The sequence below is a fragment of the Otolemur garnettii genome, unplaced genomic scaffold, assembly GCF_000181295.1.
Source record: "Otolemur garnettii isolate 467f Iridium unplaced genomic scaffold, OtoGar3 scaffold00046, whole genome shotgun sequence".
NCBI classification, from domain to species: Eukaryota; Metazoa; Chordata; class Mammalia; order Primates; family Galagidae; genus Otolemur; species Otolemur garnettii.
Window position 1 is genome coordinate 1,120,168 of NW_003852441.1, and position 11,555 is coordinate 1,131,722.

Sequence of the window (11,555 nt, forward strand, 5' to 3'; positions counted from 1 at the left end):
CCTGTGGTCCCAGCTACTTGGGAGGCTGAGGCAGGAGACTCGCTTGAGCCCAGGAGTTGGAGGTTGCTGTGAGCTGTGAGGCCATGGCACTCTACCCAGGGGCTCAGCTTGAGGCTCTGTCTCAAAAAACAAAACAAACAAAAAAAAAACCTTCAGATTAATATGAGGGTACAAATGATTAAGTTACAATGTCGTTTGTTAGGTAAGGTCCCTGTTGTAGTTGTGTCCCATTCCCAAGAGGTGTGCCATATACCCTTACATTACGCCCATTAAATGGGAGTATACTCCCTCCCTTCTCCTTGAATTAACTGAGTTTTTCTCTTGTGTGGGTATGTACTAATATGTCTAATGGCTTCATGAATGCATTGGATTCTTGCTTTTCCATTCTTGTGATACTTTACTAAAGAGAATGTTCTCCAACTCCATCCAGGTCAACACAAAAGACGTAAAATCTCTATCTTTTTATGGCCGAGTAGTATTCCATGGTATACATTTATCAGTTTATTAATCCACTCATGGGTTGATGGTCACTTGGGTTGTCTCCACATCTTGGAGATTATAAACTGAGCTGAGATAAATAATCCTATGCAAATGTCCTTATGATAAAATGATCTTTTTTCTCCTAGGTAGATGCCTAGTAATGGGATTATGGGATCAAGTGGAAGGTCATTTTGAGTTCTTTGAGGATTAGCAACACTTTAATGTGTTAATTTCTTCTATGTTTCAAGGAATAAAAAAGAGGCTAAGAAAGTAGAGTGTCTTATTCTAGGGCTACACAGCAAACGGGCCACTCAGGTAGGAACTCAAAACCCCAAAGTATATGCTCTGAGTGCCCCTCAGAGTTCCTGAGAAGCTCTATTTAAAACATGGATCTTCCCCTAAGGTTTGCACATTTATATTTCTATCAGAAAACTATATCCTATTAACATATAGATGACTGGAAAATATGGCTATCTTAAAGTATTTCTATAGCCAACTGCGGTGATGCACACCCGAGGTCCCAGCTCCTGAGGAAGCTGAGGCAGGAAGACGGCTTGAACCCAATAGTGTCAGGTTGCAGTGAGCTGTGATCATACCACTGTGCCCCAGCCTGGACAGAAAAGGGAGACATTGTCTCTCAAAAAAATGAAAAGTAGGAAATGCTCTGGGGTGAGCCTGGGAAGGGGAGAAAACAAAAAAGTAAACTAAGGAGGTAAAGACAAAAGGACAAAAGGAGGTAAAAAGCAGGCTGGTGGCTGGTCAGGGCAAGGAGGAGAGGGTTCCCTTTAGGTAGCTGGGACAGGCCTTTTTGAGGAGAGGGTGTCTAGAGTGAAAGCACAAGGAGATAGCCCATTTCCCAAAAGAGCACACACAGTATAATTTGCCAAATTATAACAACCATTAAAAAAACCTAATATTTCTCTTTCTTTTTTTTTTTTTTTTCAGTTTTTGGCCAGGACAGGGTTTGAACCCACCACCTCCAGCATATGGGGCCGGCGCCCTACTACTTTGAGCCACAGGCACCGCCCAACTGCCTAATATTTCTAAATCACAGCAATCCTTCTTGATCTCTGGCAGAGCCAGTCTAAAGAAACTATCTTTATGAGGAAATTTCTAATGGGGCTTTCAAAGCAGTCATTATTGGAACACAAGCAAAGGACACTTCTGTGGCCAGAGTTGTATCACCACTTACTTGGGCCATATGCAGCAAGGCTGGCCAGGGTGGGTCCTTCAGCAGTCTTGACAGTGAAGTATAAAAGGCTTGGGCTGGGCCCCCTGTTTCTTAAACCCCTAAAGGCCAAGACAGGCCTTCTGGTCCTAGAATCCCAGACAGAAACATTCCTTAAACACTACTCAAAGTTAAAAGGATTCAAAGGTGGCCAGCAGCACAGATGGGATATTTCAAAACTGATAAATAACTAAAGTTCATTTGGAAACCTCCTCTAAGGAGAGGTGCCCCCACAACTACTCTCTGAAAGGGATTTGGTTCAGGTTAAAGTCTCTACCTTTCTCCAGGACAGTTTGCTTCAACTTAAACACTTGCAGCCCTCCTGCCCTCACTGTAGACCCTTTTAGGATCTTAGATGCCAATTCCGAGCCACAGTTCCTTCCTAACCCTGGTGAGAGCTGTCAGTCTCCCACCCCTCTGCCCAGCAGCACTGTTAGCCACCCACCTGGGGGCTTCCACTTTGCATCCTGTTACTGATTAGGATCAAGGAAGCCCCCCCAAATCCAAATACGTACTTAGCATCTTATCTCGAGGTTGGCTGAAAAATACGTACAGTACTTTTAACTTCTCTCTTGCCCTTTTTTTTTTTCTTTAAATCATGATAAAGTTGGCCAGGTGTGGTGGCTCATGCCCATAATCCTACCACTCTGGGAGGCTGAGGCCAGTGGATTGCCTGAGTTCACAGGTTTGAGACCAGCCTGAGCTAAAGTCAGACCCCCCGTCTCTAAAATTAGCCATGTGTTGTGGACTAGCCAGGCACTGTGACCGGCTCCAGTAGTCCCAGCTGCTTGAGAGGCTGAGGCAAGAGAATCATTTGAGCCCAAGAGTTGGAGGTTGCTGTGAGCCATGACATCACAGCACTCTACCGGGGGTGACAAAATGAGACTGTCTCTAAAAAATAAATAAATAAAAATAAAAATAAATTATGATAAAGTATGCTGGGCATGGTGGCTCACACCTGTAATCCTAGCACTCTGGAAGGCTGCAGTGGGTGGATTGCTTAAGCTCATGAGTTCAAGACCAGCCTGAGCAAGAGTGAGACTCCCAGGCAGTGCCTGTGGCTCAGTGAGTAGGGCACCAGCCCCATATACGGAGGGTGGCGGGTTCAAACCTGGCCCCAGCCGAACTGCAACAACAACAACAAAAACAGCTGGGGGTTTCGGCAGGCACCTGTAGTCCCAGCTGCTCTGGAGGCTGAGGCAAGAGAATTGCTTAAGCCCGGAAGTTGGAGGCTGCTGTGAGCTAGGACGCCACAGCACTCTACCAAGGGTGATAAAGTGAGACTCTGTCTCTACAAAATTAAAAAAAAAAAAAAAGAGTAAGACTCCCCATCTCTACTAAAAATGAAAAACTGAGGGTGGCACCTGTGGCTCAAAGGAGTAGGGCGCCAGTCCCATATGCTGGAGGTGGTGGGTTCAAACCCTGCCCTGGCCAAAAACTGCAAAAAAAGAAAAAAAAAAGAAAAACTAAGGCCAGAGAATCACTTAAGCCCAAGAGTTGGAAGTTGCTGTGAGCTATGATGCCACAGCACTCTACCCAGGGTGGCAAAGTGAAACTCTATCTAAACTCTATCTCAAATAAATAAATGAATAATGACAAAATACATATAACCTAAAACTTACCATTTTAACCATTTTTAAATAAATAATTCAGTAGCATTAACTACATTCTTGTTGTATAACCATCACCACCATCTATCTTCAGAACTTTTCAACACCTCAAACTGAAATTCTATACTCATTAAACAAATTCCATTCCTCTCTCTGCCCTGCCCCTGGCAACCACTGTTCTACTTTCTGTCTTTATGAGTTTCATTATTCTAGTACTTCATGCAAGTGGATTCATACAATATTTTCCCTTTCACATGTGGCTTATTCTACTTAGCATGTTTTCAAAAGTCTTCCATGTGATAGAACTTCATTCTTTCTCAAGGATGAATGATGTCCCACAGTGTGTATATACCACATTTTGTCTATTCACTTATTTGCTGATGGACCTTTGGACTGCTTCCACCTTTTGGCTACTGTGAATAATGCTGCTATGAACATTGGCATACACATATGTGTTAGAGTTCTAGCTTTTCTTTTGGGTATACCCAGAAGTGGAATTGCTGGGTCATATGGTAATTTCATGTTTAATTAAAAATAAGGGTTTTTTGCGTTGGCCTTATTAGAGGTGGAAAAAAGAAAAAAGGGAAGTTTCTGACATCTATGAACTAAACTCTATTGTTATTAGTCTACAATGAATTCATTCATTCAACAAACATTTACTGAGAAACTTCTATGTCCCAGGCAGAGCTAGGCACTAAGAGAAATACATGAAACATAAGTAAACAAAATACATGAGATAATTTCAGGTGGCGATGATTGCTTCAAAGGAGTAAATTGGTGGAAGCAACTTTACATTGGCCATGGAAAGCCTCTGAGCTGAAATTTCAACAGTGGACAGAAGCCAAGCATATGAGATCTGGGGTGGGAGCAAACTGGGCAAAGCAAACACCAAGTGCAAAGCCCTGAGATAGGAAGAGACGTGACTTCCTTCAGATTACTGTCAGAAGTCAGGTTCATGAGGCTGAAACTGGGGGAACAAAGCAAAGTCACAGGAGATGAGATTCCAAGGCCCAAGAATAAGAGCAGAGATAGGAGAGCAGGTTTTCACCTTGACTTTTTTTTTTTGAGACAGTTTCAAGCTGTTGCCCTGGGTAGGGTGGTGTGGCAGCACAGCTCACAGCAACCTCTAACTCTTGGGCTTAAGCGATCCTCTTGCCTCAGCCTCCCAAGTAGCTGGGACTACAGGTGCCCCCTGCAATGCCCAGCTGTAGGCGAAACGCCTATATGCCTATGGCTAAAAGCCGGTTTGAGAGAGAGCAGTGAAAAGATTTTGTGCAGGCATACTTGTGAGAAACTGAGGCAGAATCCCATGTGGCCGGGTTAGTTGCAGGTCTAACATGACCAAGGCTTTGGCTGGAATAGCATTCCAGAGATGTCCAGACAGCGTTAAGGAATTAAGGTTGACTTCAGAAGGCCAATAAAAAAGCCCTTTGGAAAACTGGCCAGATACCCATCAGTAACCTTTCCTGATCTGTGTTAAGTAACAAAGGTCCCTTGCTGACAGGTCCAGGAATGGGAATGTGCTCGGGGACCTCAAGAGAAGAGGAATTTACCCAATGCATACAGGTATCTAAAGGCAACAGATGAAACTTGGGCTCCTGAAAGGCTTTTGAAAAGTCCAGCCTGAACATTCCTTATAAAAGGTTCCAGCAAAACCCCCCTGACTTAAGGCCTACATGGGAGCAGAGGTTTGCACATAAATTTCTGTATACCCAAGAAGTTTCTTTATGCTTTGCTTAAAGATTCAAAGTAACAGCCTCCGCATGGCAAGGTCAACAAGGGCAGGTATTCAATCTACCTCGTTCCTCCATAGCCTCAGGCTTCATTCCTCCATAGCCTCAGGCTTCATCAGATAAGAACAAAGAAGTAATGGCTAACAACAAGTTCTCCATTAAAGTTATGTTAAATTGCGTTATGTTGAAAGGTTTATGTTAAAAGGTGTATGTTGAGTGGATTATCAGATTACTAGGAGCTAATCACGAGGTAGTCACATGATGTTTAAATGGATCAATGAGGGCTGTGCCTGTGGCTCAAAGGAGTAGGGTGCCGGGCCCCAAATGCAGGAGGCAGCGGGTTCAAACCCAGCCCCAGCCAAAAACCTGCAAAATAAATAAATAAATGAATCAATGAGGTCATTGCTGTATTGTGCACCTGTACAAAATTCCCTATATAAACCAACTGCAAATAAAGAAGGTCGCTATTTTGCCTGAGCAAGCAGATGGTCACCTTTATTTAAAACACAATTTCAATAAGCGTGCTTGTTCTCTGCGACATCGCTTTTCTGCGAGACCCTTACGGCAACACCCGGCTATTTTTTGGTTATAGTTGTCATTGTTGTTTGACAGGCCCAGGCTGGATTTGAACCTGCCAGCTCCTGTGTATGTGGCTGGCGCCCCAGCCACTTGAGCTATAGGCACTGAGCTGACATTACATATTTTAAGAGTTTCAAACTGTTTTCTAGAAACCTCCTCCTGATCTTATTTCTCAACCCATTTGTGAAATATGAAACTAACAACTAAAAAACCTAATGGAGGTTAAAGCTCTTTATGTAAAAGAGCAGGACATCCGACAAACTAGACTCCTCTAATTTTCCCACCTCCCCACAGTGAAGAGCCATACCTGAGAAGTACATGCTGAAGCCCCCTACAGAAAGGGGGGTGGTGACAGCATGGACTCTGGGTTCAAATCCTGCTCTGCCACTTACTAATGTAGGGCCTGAATTACTGACATCTCTATGTCTCAGTCTCCTCACATATAACACAGGAATAATGAGGGTTCTGAAGCTAGGTGTGAGAGCTAAAATGAGACATCAGGCAAAAAATACTCAGAACAGTGACGAAATAGTAAAAAAAAAAAAATTAGCAACTATTATTATTTTTTGCCATTTTTGGCGGGGGCTGGGTTTGAACCTGCCACCTCTGGCACATGTGGCTGGCACACTACTCCTTGAGCCACAGGCGAAACCTGGAAACTAAAAAAAAAGAAACCTGGGAACTGCTTGAGGCCAGTGTTCAAGACCAGCCTGACCAACGTAGTGATACCTCCTGTCTCTACAAAAATAAATAAATAAATAAATAAAATAAAATAATTAGCTAAGCATGGTGGTTCCTATCTGTAGCCCATCTACTTGAGAGGCTGAGGTGGGAGGATGGTTTGAGTGCAGGAGTTCCAGGCAGGGCAGTGATCTAAGAGCAGGATACTGCACTCCAGCCTGGGTGACAGAGTGAGACCTTTAGAGAGGAGGAAACAGGCTCAGAAAGCAAACTTGATTAGGGTTATATAGTAATCAAGAGTCAGGATCTGAACTCTGGTTTACCTTTAATTACCTAAAGTCTTCTCTCAGGACTGCACTAAATAAAATCACAATTATCCAGCTCTGTTGCATGTTCCCTCAAGTAAGAAATTTAAAATATAATTCCTTAAGAACCTAAACTGGAAGGAGAGTAATTGGTGGGACCACACCTATGGTGCATCTTACAAAGGTACATGTGACATTTAGTAGGTGTAGAATATAAATGTCTTAACACCATAACTAAGAAAATGCCATGAAGGTTATGTTGGCCAGTTTGATGAAAGCATTTCAAATTGTATGTAAAACCAGCACATTGTACCCCATGATCACATTATGTACACAGCTATGGTTTAATTAAAAAAAAAAAAAAAAAAAAGAAAGCAAGAAAGAAAAGAAAAAAAAGAACCTAAACTGGTGTTTCCAGTCCAGCAACTGACTGAGAGCTCGCATCTGTGCTGACTTCAGCTGACCAGAGGGTCACTTAACTTCTGGAACCTTGAAATACAGGCACCAGATCAAGAACTTTACAATGCAAGATTTGTATTGTAATGCGTGACAGATTGCGACCAGCTAGAAGAGCTCATCCCCCACTGGGACACGCGCCCAAAGTAGAGCCACCGCAAGTGCAGTGGTTAGAAGCGCGGACTTAGAGAAGCAGGGCTCTGCCAATAAGTAAACTCCTCCCTTTGAGCCTCACTTTCCCCATCTGTAAAATGGGGGAAACGCCAGCACTCAACGTGCCGCTTTGTTGGAGCAAGGTGAAGGGCAGTACTTAAAATGGAAATGCCTGAGAAAAGTGCTCAACAGAGAGCGGTTATATCCGCAATAAGCCTTCGCTTCTGTGCCAAGGCCACAGGCCACCACCACTACACCGGCTGTGTCTACGAACGGCGCGGTACTGCCGCCGCCGCCCAACCCAGGCCAGGCGCTAACCCGGTGCCCTCCCGTCACTCCGGCTTCACAGAGGCTCGGCAGACAGCGAGGAAACGGGGCACCGCGGAGCCCTCGACCGGCGCCAGCACGCTCACCTACCGGAATGGATCCCGCGCACGTTTTCAGCGGCGCCTCGCTCCCACGTTGCCGCGGGTCCGACCAAAGTCCCGGACGCCCGGAACAGCCGACTCGCACCCGCCTCGCACCCGCCACGCGCTCACAGCCTGAACCACCCAGCCAACCCCGAACCCCGAACTTGGCGCTCAAAGGCTCGCGCCCACTCCAGCACTCCGCGCCGGGAACCCCCCGCCTGGCCCCGCCCCCGAGAGCGGCCAATCAGAGTGCGCGACAGGGCGGGTCCCGCCCCCAAATGCGCGGGCGCTATTGGCTGCAGCTGAGGGTCCGACCTGGGTCCTCCCTCGCAGGGGATCTGTAGCCCGGTGCAGCTGCTCCCCTAGGGACAGGACCTGCTGCGGTCGATTGGCTTTGTCTGCTGGCCAGGTTTGGGGGAGGACGCGGGGAGTTCCAGGACGACAGCTGCGGGCCCGCCCGGTTAATTCGGGTAGGCCGCTTGGCCTTGGGCCTATAGGTGAATGTCGGTACTTAGGTTTAACCTTGAGGTGGTCCTACTTCCAGTTAGCACGTTGGTTACTTTCGTAGGACAAACGTGGGTTCAAACCACAGCATTATTACTCTGTCAATATGAAACACCAGACCAGTCACTTCATTTTGTGACTTTTACGTTTCTCGTCACTGAATTGGAAACATTTATATCTGCTCGGCTCAGCTGTCATAATAGACACCAAGCATTGTGCTTGGTGCATAAAAAGGACTCCATACATTTTTATTTATTTATTTATTTAGAGACACAGTCTCACTATGTCGCCCTGGGTAGAGTGCTGTGGTGGCACAGCTCACAGCAACCTCAGACTCTTGGGCTTAAGCGATTCTCTTGCCTCAGCCTCCCAAGTAGCTGGTACTACAGGCACCAGGCATCCGCTACAACGCCTATTTTTTGGTTGTAGTTGTCATTATTGTTTGGCAGGCCCAGGCTGGGCTCGAATCCACCACCTTCGGTGTTTGTGGTTGGCTCTTTAGCTACTGAGCTGCAGGCGCTGAGCCTGGACCCCGTAAATATTAACTATTGGCGCCTGTGGCTCAGTGGGTAGGGCGCTGACCACATATACCGATGGTGGTGGGTTAGAACCCAGCCCCGGCCAAACTGCAACAAAAAAATAGCCGGGCCTTGAGGCGGGCACCTATGTTCCAGCTACTCCAGAGGCTGAAGCAAGAGAATCGCCTAGCCCAAGAGGGGGAGGTTGCAGTGAGCTGTGACGTCATAGTACTCTATTGAAGGTGACATAGGCTCTGTCTCAAAAAAAAAAAAAAATTAGCTGAGCGTATTGGCACGCACCTATAGTTCTAGCTACTGCAGAAGCTAAGGCAGGAGGATCTCTTGAGTCCAGGAGTTCCAGGCAGCAATGAGCTATCATTGCATCACTGCACTCCAGCATGGGCAACAGAGAGAGACCACTGCTCTAGAAAATAAATAAATAAATAAGAATAATACAAATTAAGGGGCTACATGTTATAGGGGAAAGAGCCCAGACACATGCCCCTGCTCTAGCAAATAATGTGATCTTTGGTAAATCGTCCTCAGCACTTTGTAACTCTCACAATATTCAGCAAATTTTCAGAATGTTGAAGTAAATGTGGCTAGTATAACAGTTAATGCAAAACATTCAAAACATTCAGACATGTACAGTGAAAGACCAGGAGAGAGCAAGGATCCTTATGAAGTTTAGATAAATTCTACGGTGACAGGGGTAGTGGAAAGCAAGGCAGGGAGGGGTGTTCTGCAATTGCGCAAGCATGATTGGCCCATTCTGTCCTTTGTTTCATCCCTGACACCAGCATGTCTCTTTGCCTTTTCCCTATTCAGCAAAACTTAAAAACAAACAAACAAAAAAACCTTAAAACTCCACTGTCATTACTCTTGCATGTTACCATGTGAAAGTATTATTCTCAGAAAAATAATAAAAGGTTAAAAATTTGAAATAGACCAGGCAGTGCCTGTGGCTTAGGGTGCCGGCCCCATATACAGAGGGTGGCAGGTTCAAACCCAGCCCAGCCAAACTGCAATTAAAATATATGTGCGTGTGTGTGTGTGTATTTAAAAAACTAATTTTTGGCTCAGCGCCTGTGGCTCAAGCGGCCAGGGCGCCAGCCACATATACCTAAGGTGGCGGGTTAGAATCCAGCCCGGGCCCACCAAACAACAATAATGGCTGCAACCAAAAAATAGCCGGGTGTTGTGGCGGGCGCCTGTGGTCCCAGCTACTTGGGAGGCTGAGGCAGGAGACTCGCTTGAGCCCAGGAGTTGGAGGTTGCTGTGAGCAGTGAAGCCATGGCACTCTGCCCAGGGGGACAGCTTGAGGCTCTGTCTCAAAAAAAAAAAAAAAAAAAAACTAATTTGAGGCTGGGCGCCTGTGGCTCAAGTGGCTAAGGTGCCAGCCACATACACCTAAGGTAGCAGGTTCGAATCCAGTCTGGGCCCGCCAAACAACAATGATGGCTGCAACCAAAAACAATAGCCAGGCGTTGTGACAGGCGCCTGTGGACCCAGCTACTTGGGAGGCAGAGGCAGGAGACTCGCTTGAGCCCAGGTGTTGGAGGTTGCTGTGAGTTGTGATGACAGCTTGACGCTCTGTCTCCAAAAACAAAAAAATACTAATTTGAAATAGACCTCCATTTCCAGTGAAGATGTAGTACAAAAGACTGGACCTACTTTGATAAACAACTAGAAAACTATACAAAACACAGTGTGCAGACATTGGACCAAAGGGCAGCATAAGACTAGGAAAACAAACAAACCAGGTGAGTTCTATGACATCCCTAGCTGGATACTTAGAGACTACTGATGGATGGTAGGTGCAGGGAAGGGGCTCATGCCAAGGATGGTGGTCTCAGGGAGACTAGGAAGTGAACATGAGGGCTGGGAAGTCTGTGAGAGCTGGAAGCTATGGGACATCATTCCAGAAAGGAGAGTGTCTGCAGAAAATGAGCTCTGGAAATCTGTGAGAAGTCCCTCTGAGTGTTTGCTAAGTATGTGGCTAGGCACATGTAGAATGAAACTCCACAAAGCTGGCCATTGGGCAACCAATGATTTGTAAGCTGAAAAATTCCCAGACTTTACACAGGCCCTGAAGATGTTTAATCTCTGATGACCCAAGATAGGTCCCTTAGTGATAACCAGGGTCTTACGGTGGGAACCTGAGGGAGCATGCCTTAGTAGTAAGTTCATTCCATGCCTGGAATGAAGGCTGCCCTACATCTGCCTTTGCAAAACTGTAAAACAGGCCCCAGACAGAAATCAGCAAAGATATAGGACTCAACCCCACCATCACCCAACAAGATCTAATCAAGATTTAACAGACACTCCACCCAACCGTAGCAGAACACAACTACTAATCAAGCAACAGAGGAATATGTACCAAGAAAGACCATATCCTGGGCCATAAGACTAACTTCAGGCCATGCATGGTGGCTCATGCTTATAATTCTAGCACTCTGGAAAGCTGATGTGGGAGAATTGCTTGAGCTAAAAAGTTCAAGACCAGCCTGAACAAGAGAGAGATCCCCATCTCTACTTGGGAAGCTGAGGCAAGAGAATTCCTTAAGCCTAAGAGTTTGAGGCTGCTGTGAGCTGTGATGCCACCGCACTCTACCAAGGATGACATAGTGAAACTCTGTCTCAAAAAAAAAAGCTACAAACTGGGAGAAAATACGTGCAACCCACATATCTGACAAAGGACTCATATCTAGAATGCATAAAGCTCTTTCAAAATTAAACAGTAAAAAAATCCTAAGAGAGGCTTGATTTTGGTTTTTTGCAGTTTTTGGCTGGGGCTGAGTTTGAACCCTCCACCTCCGGCATAGGGGGCCAGAGCCTTACTCCTTTGAGCCACAGAAACTTGATGTTTTTTTTTTTTTTTTTGAGACGGAACCTCAA

The 11,555-nt window shown here is 45.7% G+C and overlaps 1 protein-coding gene across 4 annotated transcripts in view; it reads right to left on the minus strand.

The window, feature by feature from the left end:
- SHMT1 (serine hydroxymethyltransferase 1) overlaps positions 1 to 11,555 on the minus strand; it is a 46,392-nt gene that overhangs the window by 29,898 nt on the left and 4,939 nt on the right. Inside the window, exon 1 of one of the 4 annotated variants that reach the window (XM_003791049.3) lies at positions 7,643 to 7,815. The exons of 2 other annotated variants lie outside the window; for them this stretch is intronic. The gene's annotated coding sequence lies outside the window, so the exon portion shown is untranslated. Of the gene's footprint in view, positions 1 to 7,638; positions 7,816 to 11,555 lie in introns of those variants that run through there. One more of the 4 variants, XM_012806044.2, reaches the window with a different exon arrangement.